At 49.8% G+C, this 11,395-nt stretch overlaps 1 long non-coding RNA gene across 3 annotated transcripts in view; it reads right to left on the bottom strand.

Moving 5' to 3' along the window:
- The window catches only part of LOC137444408 (uncharacterized), a 35,800-nt gene extending 34,199 nt beyond the window's left edge, over nt 1-1,601 (bottom strand). For all 3 annotated transcript variants that reach the window (XR_010988154.1, XR_010988153.1, XR_010988152.1), the window contains exon 1: nt 1,376-1,601. This is a non-coding gene — a long non-coding RNA (uncharacterized lncRNA). The remainder of the gene's footprint in view (nt 1-1,375) is intronic.
- Nucleotides 1,602-11,395: the final 9,794 nt, after the last annotated feature.

An 11,395-nucleotide genomic window follows, 5' to 3' on the forward strand; every position in this document is an offset into this window, starting at 1 on the left:
CACGCTTGCTGGGAGAGTACCAGTGGTAGTGACAAAGCGCTAGAGACAAGAGACTGTTTCCTAATCCTTCACTTTGATCCAAGCTGAGCAGTGGAACATGCCCCACACCCATCACACCCTTTCCATGCCTCTCACCCAAATGAGAAACACAACTCCCAATCTCAAGGAGCTTCCAACCCAGCTATGAGTCTAGAGGAAACACATCTGAAGAGGCAGACAGGAAAATATGATGAGGCAATGCTGAATAGGCCACAAAGCAACCCAGCAGCCTCACTGCTGCAGTAAATTGTAAGCCTCATGGCAAAGCTGAGTTGGAAACACATGAGATAGCTTAAAACAGCTTGTTTGAACACTGAAGAAGTAGGTGATAGTCTGTTTGATCCTTAATGAGAGACACTGTAAGCACAGCACAAATGGCCACGAAAGCATGAAGACATGTAGTTGTGCTGTGATAAAACAGGTGAAGTGCTGGAGGTGTGCCAGGGGTGACACAGTCAACAAGGTCAGCGAAGGAAGGTGATCTTTGCAGCTGCATTCTGGCAGGAGTGGACAAGACTCAGGCATTTCAGGGCAAGAGGAAAAGGATATTGCAGCAGTGGGGCTGCTGGGAAGAAACTGACGGCCTGGGAAGGAGCAGGAGCTCGGCAGGAATACAGAGGAGGCCACAGAAATGCTGTCCAGAAAAACACCTGCATGTCTCAGACACGTCTAGAGGTTTAGGGTAACATAAAGGCACTTATGGTTTGCTGATAATTTAACTGCTTGATGATCAGTTACAAGCAGAGTCAGGTGGACACAGGCTGCCTTCACAGAATGATAGCATGGTTTGGGTTAGAAGGGGCCTTTACAGGTCATCCAGTCTAACCCCTCCCTCCAGCGAACAGGGCCATCTTCAACTACATCAGGGTGCTCGGAGGCCCATCCAACCCCAGCTGGAGTGGTTCCACCTGCTACATCTCTGGGTAACCTGTGCCAGTGTTTCACCATCCTTGGTACAAAAAACTCCTTTCTTGTATCTAGTGTACACCTTTCCGTTTAAGCCACCACCCTTTGCCCTATCACCACAGGCCCTGCTTAGAAGCTTGCCCCCATCTTTCTTCCAGGCCCCCTCCAGGCACGAACGGCCACAACCAAGTCACAGAATCACAGAACGTTCGGAGGTGGAAGGGACCTTTGGAGGATCAACCTTAGTCCAATCCCCCTGCCAGAGCAGGATCACCAAGGCCTCCCCAGAGCCTTCTATTTCTCCAGGCTGAATCACCCCAACCCCTTCAGCCTGCCCTCACGGCGAAAGGGTTACAGCCCTCTGACCCACTCATGACCTTCTTGTGCTGAGGACTCCAGCCTGGGCACAGTGCTCCCGGTGTTCTCTTACCAGAGAGGAGCAGAGCGGCACAATCACCTCCCGTGACACGCTGCCCACGTTGTGGACCCGGACTCTCCATGCCCTACCCTCTGAGGACGTTACCAATTTGCTAAACGCCACCTGGACGCTTGGGGAGGGGTTAATCTCTTTTCCACAGCCCTGCAGCGTTTCCCCGCTCCATGGCTCCAGACGGGCCCGGGGCTGCCCGCCATGGGGGTGGGGAGGGAAGGGGAGCGCACAGAACACCCAACAGCCGCCGCCCTCCCGCCCGCCGCCATTTCGCGGCGCCTCCCGCCAGCGGCCAGGCCCGGCCCCACCTGCCGCCCGCCCCTCCCCCCTCTGCTCCCCCCCCCCCACCAGCGCGCGGCAGCGGCGGCGCGCGCCCCTCCCCCTCCCCAGCGCCGCGCGCCCATTTCCGCCTGGCCGGGCGCCGCGCGGCGCGGCCTCCCCGCCCCCTCCGCGGCGCTCAGTCATTCAGACACCGGGAGAGTCAATAACACGCTGACGTCACCAGCGGCGCGCGGGCACGGCGCGGGGCTGCCGGTGGGGCCGCCGCGCGGGAGGGGGCGGGGAGGCTTGAGGCGGGGGGCGGGGCCAGTGCGGAGAACATGGGTGAGGGGAGAGGCCCCGGGCGGGGGGGCATACACATGGGTGAGGGGAGAGCTTCTGGGGGGTCACGCACATGGGTGAGGGAAGAGCCCCCGGGGGGGGGAACACGCATGGGTGAGGGGAGAGCCCTCGGGGGGGACACACGCACATGAGTGAGGGGAGAACCCTGGGATACACACACGTGGGTAAGGGGAGTGCCCTGGGGGGGGGGGGCACACATGGCTGAAAGGACAGCTCTTGAATGGGGTATGGCAGAGGGGAGAGCTTTGAGAGGAAGCGGTTGAGGAGGGGCCCCTTAGGGGAAATGGCCGAAAGGAGAGCCTTGAGGGGAAGTGGCTGAGGGGAAATGGTTGAGGGAAGGCCACTGAGGGGAGACCCAGAGGGAAACCTCCGAGGAGGGACCACAGAGGGGAAATGGCAGAAGGCCGCTGCTCCTGTCCCTGGGTGCACGTAGCTGCTTCATGTGCTACCTCTGGTGTTCACAATACCCTGGCAAAGGCTTCCTTTACTCCTCCATTAAACCCCACCCTCTGCCCCCAACCGTCCCACGAAATAAGCCGAGGGAAGGTGTGGGGGAGCAGCTGGCACCACAACGGGTGGTGCTTGTGGTGTTTCTGGGGTGCCCTGCCGCCTCGCACAGGGAGTCATGGGCTCACATCAGCTCCAAGCAAGCTGAGAAAACCTAGGAGATAAACTCCTGCAACAAACAAGAGAAACTCTGAGGCCAACACCTTTCTGAAATATTTTTTTCCCTAAATATAGAGTCTGTATTGCAACTCTTGTTTGTCTGCTCTGCCCGAGCCCAGAGGGGGAGGGGAGGGTGATACAAAGGCATCAGGCTGTGCCTTCCCATTCCTATACCAAAGATAGAGAATATTATAAATTTAATAGATCTTCTTCATAATTCATAGCTTGCTTGTGGAAAAAAAAATCATAATAGCTTGGTGTGATATGTCAGGCATCTATAATTCATGGTGCTGAGATCATACAACCAACCATACAGTGGGAGTTCACAGAGTGAGATGTTTGTAATTAATCTGTGAAAAGAGAAACAAAGGCAGTAAACTAGGAACGGTAATAAATGAGGACCAGATCCCTCCACCCAAAATGATGTGGAATAGTACTGGGACAAAGTGTGAGTAATCCCTGTCTAAAAAGCAATAAAATCAGCCAAGAAGTGGGGTAAATGGGGATTCATCACTAGCTGGTTCATTGCGGTGCAGCCCTTCTGGGTAACAAGATCCCAAGTGCAGCAGGATGGCCCAGGCTTAAGCTAAAGTTGGGTCAAAGTACAAGCAGCCAAGAGTGCTTGAGTCAGGTCTTGTGTCCTTGGATGTGGTGCAAGGGAGCATTGAGGCCGTGCAGTAGGGACTGGGGAACTCCCTTCACCTTCCCTGTCCTGCAGACTGGGAGGCACTGGTTGGAGAAAGGCTGAGAAGTTGATCTTGGAGCATTTGCATCAGCTTCATAGCCTTCAGCAGGAGTGAGGCAGATGCTGAAATGCTCTGCTGAGCAGGGGAGTTTCCTTGACTCAGAGCCTGAGCAAGGGTTCGAACAATTTGTGCTACTAACGAAGGTTGGCTGCAGCGGTGGAATGCAACAAAGTCACTTCCTAATTGGAAACAGTGATCTGGAGATCTCCAGAACCCCCTTGCTCTCACTATTGTCTATTTTCATCCTGGTGATGCTAAAGCTGGTAACTGTGATGCAACAAATTAAAAACTCCCTGTGGTTTCTCGCAGTAAACCAGCCATCTACGCTGATTCTCAAATGATACAGGGAAACCTTGTCAGGCTGCATGGCCAGCTGTGGGGGAAGAAGTTAATGTTTTCTAAAATGGATGCTGCAAAGAAAATGAAAAAAGAAATCATTCTTCTGGAAGTTTATCTAACATGGCTGTAACTACAAAATAAAATGATGGTGCGAAGTTCATCAGACCAAGCCATGTGACACAATTAAATCTTGCCAATCCAAGATACACAGGGGGAATGGGAAAAGAAATGGGTAGATTCAGATTGGATGTTAGGAAGAAGTTCTTCACCATAAGGGCAGTGAGACACTGGAACAGGTTGCCCAGGGAGGTGGTAGAAGCCTCATCCCTGGAGGTTTTTTAAGGCCAGGCTGGATGTGGCGCTGAGCAACCTGATCTAGTGTGAGGTGTCCCTGCCCATGGGAGGGGGGTTGGAACTGGATGATCCTTGAGGACCCTTCCAATCCTAGCAATTCTATGATTCTAAGGTACACAAGCCACATGGTAGAGGGGCATCATGGTCAGGCAGGAATGACTCCAAAAGGAAACCCAGGCCTCACTCCCAGGGAGTGCCGATAGTGCCAATGCACGGATACTGGAGGCCAGAGGCATCCATTGTTTACTCATTTGTAACTCCCTCAAAAAATAATTGGTTTTCTTTTCTTGTTTGCTTGTTTGGCTGTTTGCATTCTTTGGATTCAATTTCTCCTGCAATATGGCCTTAATTTGCATTGCAAGGACCCATGTTTATTTATGCATTTATTTTGTTCATGTCTTCATTTTTTCAGCTTTTAATTTCTCATGGGCTGCTGACCCTGCAAAGGGGCAATGGCCACATGGTGATAATGAGAATCAGGAGGTGCAGCAGCAGTCTCTGCTGCCCATACAACTCCTGTCCCATCCCCAGCAGCACCAGCACAATGCTCAACTGTTGCTGTTCTTTGCAAGCAGCCCTGAACCTGAGGCAAAAAGAGTACTGGTAGAGTGGTGTGTATGGTGTTAACAGTGAAATGCATGACACACCCCTATTTATAGTCCCCAGAACACTCTTGGGCTAACAAATTTGGGCTCTGCAAGCCTCAATGATGCCCTCTGGTGACGTGGCCCCACGGGAGCTGCTGGCAGCATACATGTCCTACTCCAGTGTGCCCATGGTTGTCAGGAAGGTCACACAGGAGGACACTTCTGCCATACAGGTCCTCAAGGGAAAGAGAACAGAAACTGTGCATTTATCAGGTTCCCCAGCTTTTCGGCTCAGGCTGGTAATCACTTTCTGCCATGCTGGATCCTGGGAAATAGCTTAAGGGAGCACCTGAGCACCTGATCCTTTGCACAGACGTTGTGGTCAGCCAGGAAGAGGGCTCTACAACCTGCAGAGTAGGTGTTATGATGAACTGATCCACTGGAATTAGTGGTTTTAACCTTAACTGGCTCTAACATAGGCATCCCAAAAGTGTGTGATTATGCGAATCCTCCCCAAAGGAGCATTGTGAGGTCAGGCTCATTGTGGTGGGTGTGATGCTGAGAGCTGCTGGCACAAAAGACTCTGCAAGTGCAGGATATTTTCCTCTATACGTCACTGGTTTTGCCTGAAAGCCTCCTGTGGTCTAGAAGAGCAGCCTGGATACCCAGCCTGTGTCTAACAACAGGAGCAGGACAGAGTTGGACTCTGCTGTCATTTCTCCTGTGGTGATTACATGATAATATTTGTGAGGCAAATGGTACAGAAATCCCTGTTTAAAATGGAAGAGTGAGCAGACAGGTAGAAGAAGACAACATCTGTCTTGACAATCTTTCTTCCATCTACAGCCCAGTGAACACAACATAAGCTTGGACTGAATTACCCTGAAACATCATGTGTGAGCTTGCCCAGGATGTAATGATTAGGATCCACAGTGCCTGCACAGATCAGATTTAACAGTGGATGGCAAGAAATGCAGAGCAGCAGACCCAAACCCGACAAACATCTACACCTTTCCACCTGGGCATCACAGCCTGCAGGCTCAGAATGTGCCCACAAGCTTTAGTGAAAGGATTGATTCTCCAGCCCTAGCTCCTGGGCCCTTACGAAAGTCACAAAGGCTGTGCTGCTCTCCCCTGGCTGCACTGCCTAGCTCCTCTGCAGCTGTGGTCCTCCTGTTCACCCTCAGTCGTCTTCTCTCCTGCCATCCCAGTGTTAGGAGTGCTGCCTTAGCATGGCTTTGGTATGGCAATGTGACTTGGAGCTTTTAGTGAGGGAATGGTGAGGGCTACAGGAGAAAATGTCTTTGGCCACATCCAGGCAAGGGGAGAAAGAGCAGTTTCAAAACAAAAAAAACAACCTTTTTGAATTTTCACAGTTGCCTTTAAAAATGAAGGAAATAGGCAGGCAGAGAAAGCCAATCTGAGCGTATAAATAAGCAGTAAACGGCAGGGTGTTCACCCTTCCCACACTGCATGTTACCTAACACGTCGCATCGCTCGCTGCAGCTCGAGATGGGGGAGCTGCCAGCAGAGCAGTGCCATGCCTGATAACCAGAACAGCCCACAGGATTGCAAGCTGGCATTCATGCTCTGAAACGTAAACAAGGCAGAGCCTGCTCCTTGCTGTTTCAAACGCAGTCCCCCCGTGTCCCAGGGGGCTGGAACAACCCACTGCGTGAGATTAGCCAGGCCAAGTCAAGGAAAAGCAGGAGGGAAGTTATGGAAACACAAACAAAAATGGTCCAAGCTTGCACGTTTTTCTCAGGAATCAGAGGCATTAGAAGCTCACAGGTCCCCTGCCTTACCCAAACTCTTGGAAGAATGGCTGAGAGAGTTGGGATTTTTCAGCTTGGAGAAGAGAAGGCTCCAGGGAGACCTTACTGCAGCCTTGCAGTACTTAAACAGGGCCTGTAAGAGGGGGGGCAATCTTTTTTTTTTCAGGGCCTGTTGCAACAGGACAAGGGGTGATGGTTTTAAACTAAACCAGAGGAGATTTAGACTAGATATGAGGAAGATTTTTTTTACATTGAGGGTGGCAAAATCCTGACTCAAGTTGCCCAGAGAGGAGTAGAAGCCCCGTTCCCTGGAATCATTCAAATTCACATTGGAGGAGGCTCTGAGCAACATGATCTAGTTGCAGATGTCCTTGCTCCCTGCAGGGAATTGGACTGGATGACCTTTAAAAGTCCCTTCTAACCCAAACCATCCTATGATTCTCTGATAAGCAGTCAGGGCAGTGCAGGGAGGGCATAGCAAAGGGCTGTAAGTCCCAGCTTGGCCTTCTGTGGGTCCATGGGATGCTGAGTTCACACCACTCCTCACTCATCAAGGCTTCTGGTACGCCCTTGCTAAGTGCCTCTTTTTCCTCTGAGCTCAAAACCTCCTCAGGAGTCTGCCTTCCCAGCAGGGTGGTGAATTAGGAGAGAGCCAGCAAATCACTGCAGTCAATAACAGCAATAATGGCACACTTCATCCAACAGTCTCAAAGTGCTTGGCAAAACCAAAGTGACTGAATATGCCCTTTTACCCACCTGTCAAGGCAAGCCAGAAATGTTGTGCATTGCATGGTGGGTGAGCAAGACCCAAGATGAGGGACTGCACCTGCATGGGGACACAGACAGCAAACAGCACAGCAACCCAGGCCCAAGCAGCATCTGCTTATAATCACTTTTATCATTCTGAGTTGGCCTCTGTGTTCAGATCGGTTGCCAGGCTTTTGATACTGCCATTCTTTAAATAGAAATAGGATGAAGGCAGGCACCCAGTTTTTTTGTATCTGTCCCCTTCCTGCTGGGGACTCATATCCAAACATCTCAGTTCAACCTTGTCTTTATGGTGTGTTGAAATCAAAACACTCACGCCAACATCCTGAAATGCTGGGGATTTTCAGCTCAGATCTGAACTTGAAGCTGTTCTCCCAGGCTTTGCAGAGCTTGCTATTTTTATCTTCATGTCAAAAAAAAAAGTTGAAGCAGAACGTGGCAAGATGTTATGACTCTTAAAATGACTGTAACAATGTTCAGGGGTATAGTACCATTTCATCAAAGGTAAGTGTGTTGTGTGAGATAACTCCTTGACCTTTGGTGTTGTGTTGAGCTTGTGGGTCACTTGCTATTAATGTTGTTGCAATTTCTTTAGCAATAAGCCAGTGATTACAGAAAGGGAAGTAACTATTAATATGGTAAAAGGCACACCTCAGTGAGGATGTTTACTCATGTAGACTAAGAGGGGGAGGGCTAGATACTCTTCAAGAGGTTTTCTGTAGCTCCTTTTTGTGGTGCTAGAGATAGGGACCTATTCTCCCTTTACCCAGGACCTGACAGTGTATCGCAGTTGGAAACTAGTGTCCTGGTATTTGAGATGAAGGATGCAAAGGCAGACAGCAAGAAAAATGTGGCCTCTTCATTTCCCACAAGGCTGAAACCCTCTGCTTACAACACATATGGAGGCTGCAAGGTGACCTCTCCTTAACATCCAGTCATGTTGGGTCTGATCCATGCTTCTAGGGCCTTCCTGGCAGTGTCCTGTGAAAAGTTATAGATGGTTTTGTGACCCACGGTGGCAGTGGTCTCAGAAAGCAGAAGAGGAGGGACCTTTCTCTGCCTGCCATCTTGTCTCAGTGGCCAGCCATTGCCCCATGCAGAGGTATCTGTAAGACCACCATCTGCTTGATTATGACCAGTGGGACTTTAATCACTTAGTTCAGCCTCGTGGTTTTGACAGTGGGATACCTCAGGTTAGGTCTCCTGATACTGTTGACATGAGGTGAAGACATTGCACACAGCAGGAATGGAGATATTCCCAGCAAGAAGACAAAAGAGAGGAAATTTCCCTGTGATGGGCAGATGGGAGAGAGGAATATACAGCCAGAACACCTTCCACAGCACCAAAACAGAATCTCTGCAGTAAAATTCCCATCCTCTCAAACCTAAGGACAGTGAGTAGAGATAACCAGTCCAAGCCACCATAATTCAGGTGGGCTACACTTTGTTATGCTTTGTTTCTTCCTAATAGAGGAGGAGCTCAGACAATTCACTGGAGTGTGTTGCCACAAAACCCTACCAGTCTCAGGCTGATTCAGAAGGTGTAGCACTACCTACACTCCATTATCAGCAGGGTGGGCTGATTTATAGTCCCACATCCAGTTATAGCTTAATAATAACAATAAAGACGGTTCTCAGGCATTCCAGCCTGCTACACCCACACCACCCTCTTGCCTTTGCGAAATTTGCTTCTGATTTACGGTCACATAAGCAAGATGAAAATCAGTCACCTCATCTTCCAGATGGCCTGGAGCTAATGAAAGGGAAAAAGAAGAGGATGGCTTCCAAAAACGGCCTGGATTTAGCTCTGCTTGATTTCAAAAGCATCTATTTTGGAGCTCCCATGATTAGATTAGCTATAAGTACAACTGTCGCCACCACTTTGTTGATAAATACTGAACTCCTGACATCCTGCCTGGCAAATTTTGTGGGGATTTGTTGATGTAAAGCTCCTCAGTTTATTTTGTGCTGTGTAATCATCCAGGTTTCTGGTACTATTCCCTGCAGGAATACCCTTCTGCTCTTACTCTTATCTCTGTCAGAAGGTACTGCTTGGTTTCTTCAGCCCTTCTCTCATCGATAGTTTCTTTCCAAGGTGTTGAACCTCAGCCACATTCTTCGCATTTAATCCACAAGAGAATTGAATCCTCACGGACTGCTAACAGCCACACAGTTAATTAGCTGTCCTCAGCTATATTTTCACCTAGTTTGGATGCATACTCCTGAGAAACCAGCAGGGTTTGGGAGCCTGTAGTCCTGAGCATTAGAGCAAACACTGCATCTGCTTCTCCCACTCACCTTGCAGGGCTTCATTCACCTACTGGGAGTGATATGTGGAAAGCAATTAAACATTTATAGGTCTGTAACCTGGCATGTGTGTGGGGCAGCGTCCTGCATCTGACCTACACAGAGCATGACTTGGCTGCGTTTTCTGCATCACCTTGGCTTGGTCCCCAGCCTACTTACTCATCAGCAGACCTGCCTGCATCCCACACTATTAAAACAAGCCTGTTAAAGGCTTAGGGCAGGAGGCAGAACATTGTGGGCAGACGTTACGTGACTTAGGGCTCTCAGCAGCCTGAAGTCAGTGCCATTTGCTTCATCTGCTGTGGGGACACAGCTTCAGATAGTCACCAGCACTGGTCATCTTGTGGTGCTCGGTGTCACTACAGGCATCCTGAGCTTTGATTCTTGCATGAAGCCTACCCCAGGGAGGACAAAAGGGCTCTCAAGCTCAATGGAGGGCAGGTTGGGTGGACTGCAAGTTTCTTGTGAACATCCCACCCAAGGCTGCTTACATGGGAGGGGTGGGGGTCAGAGCAAGGGAAAGGGGCAGTGGCCTGCCTTTGAGTTGTCATTCCATCTCACAATGCTTCTACTCTCCCCTGCTGGCATTAGCAGAGGGAGCTCTTGGCCCCCAACCAGCAGTATGGCTAGAGCAGGGAGTCTAGATGTGCTAGTAAACATTTCAAAGATGGAAAATAAATCCATCCATCTCTGTAAGAAATGCTGCCCCCAAGAGAAATTTCTGATCCTAGGCAAGGCTAAGTGCACAGGCACCAGCCAATTCACCACCAGCATTGATTATTTCATTATAAATTGCTCACTTGCTTTTTTACATTTGCTTCTGAACAGAAATCAAACACTGGCTACTGAAAATAACAGCAGCTAATACACAACCAAAAACCTGACTTGCATATGAAAACACTGGATTTTCCACAGGGGCTTTCCCACTGTTTAAGATCCTTTAAACTTCAAAGTATGATCTCCATTAAGATTATAAAAATGCTCTGCCTTAGCTGATGGATTTTTCATTGTGCCAAAAGGAAGACAACTGCTCAGAGTCTGAATGAGAAAAGCAATCTCAATATTAGCAGAGTCCTGCACTGACATTGTTGATAGATGTCAGAGATGAGGATGTGGATGGAGGAAATGGGGACTTTCCAAACTGTAAAATGGGGAAAAGAAACCATTCTGCTCTACCAGTACTGGGGCTTTGAAGGTCGTATACTTTAGGATACCAGCAATGGCCTTCTCCCTGGAAGTTCTTAAGGCCAGGCTGGATGTGGTTCTGGGCAATCTGATCTAGTGGAAAGTGTCCCTGCCCATGGCAGGGGGTTTGGAACTGGATGATCCTTAACATCCCTTCCAGCCCTGACAATTCTGTGATTCTCAGTGATGCTGAGGTCGCTAGTGGCCTCATCCTTGTTTTGGAGTAGTTGTTTAGAGGAAAACACTGCAAAGGATCATTTCCCAAGAGTCCCCCTACCTACATGGCAATAGCTGATGTTCAGATACCACCAGAGGAGATTTTCCTTTCTGGGGCTGAAAGGGGACTGGGGAGAGTGGAGATCAAAGAGCAGAGCAGAGGAGGTACTTCGGTCTTTGACCTCAGGAGTTTGATGGAGCCTTGGTCTTTGACCCCAGGAGTTGACAGGGCTTGGGCAGCTCTAATGCTCTTGTATCTGCTACCTGATGGCTTCAGCAGTGTCTGGAGGCCAGAAGAAGACTTCTGGTGCCAAGAGGCAAGGCCCGGGAACAGTAGGAGAAGGCTGCATCACTGATCCTGGAAGAACTGCAGAGCTTTGTGGCTTTCCACAAGGGGAATGTGAATTTCTTCCCCCCTGGGGAGTGAGTAGAGAGGAAGTTATTTAGTATATTTGA

The sequence above is a fragment of the Melanerpes formicivorus genome, unplaced genomic scaffold (genome assembly GCF_026170545.1).
Source record: "Melanerpes formicivorus ecotype bairdi unplaced genomic scaffold, bMelFor1.0.p_v2 SCAF_12, whole genome shotgun sequence".
Taxonomy (NCBI): domain Eukaryota; kingdom Metazoa; phylum Chordata; class Aves; order Piciformes; family Picidae; genus Melanerpes; species Melanerpes formicivorus.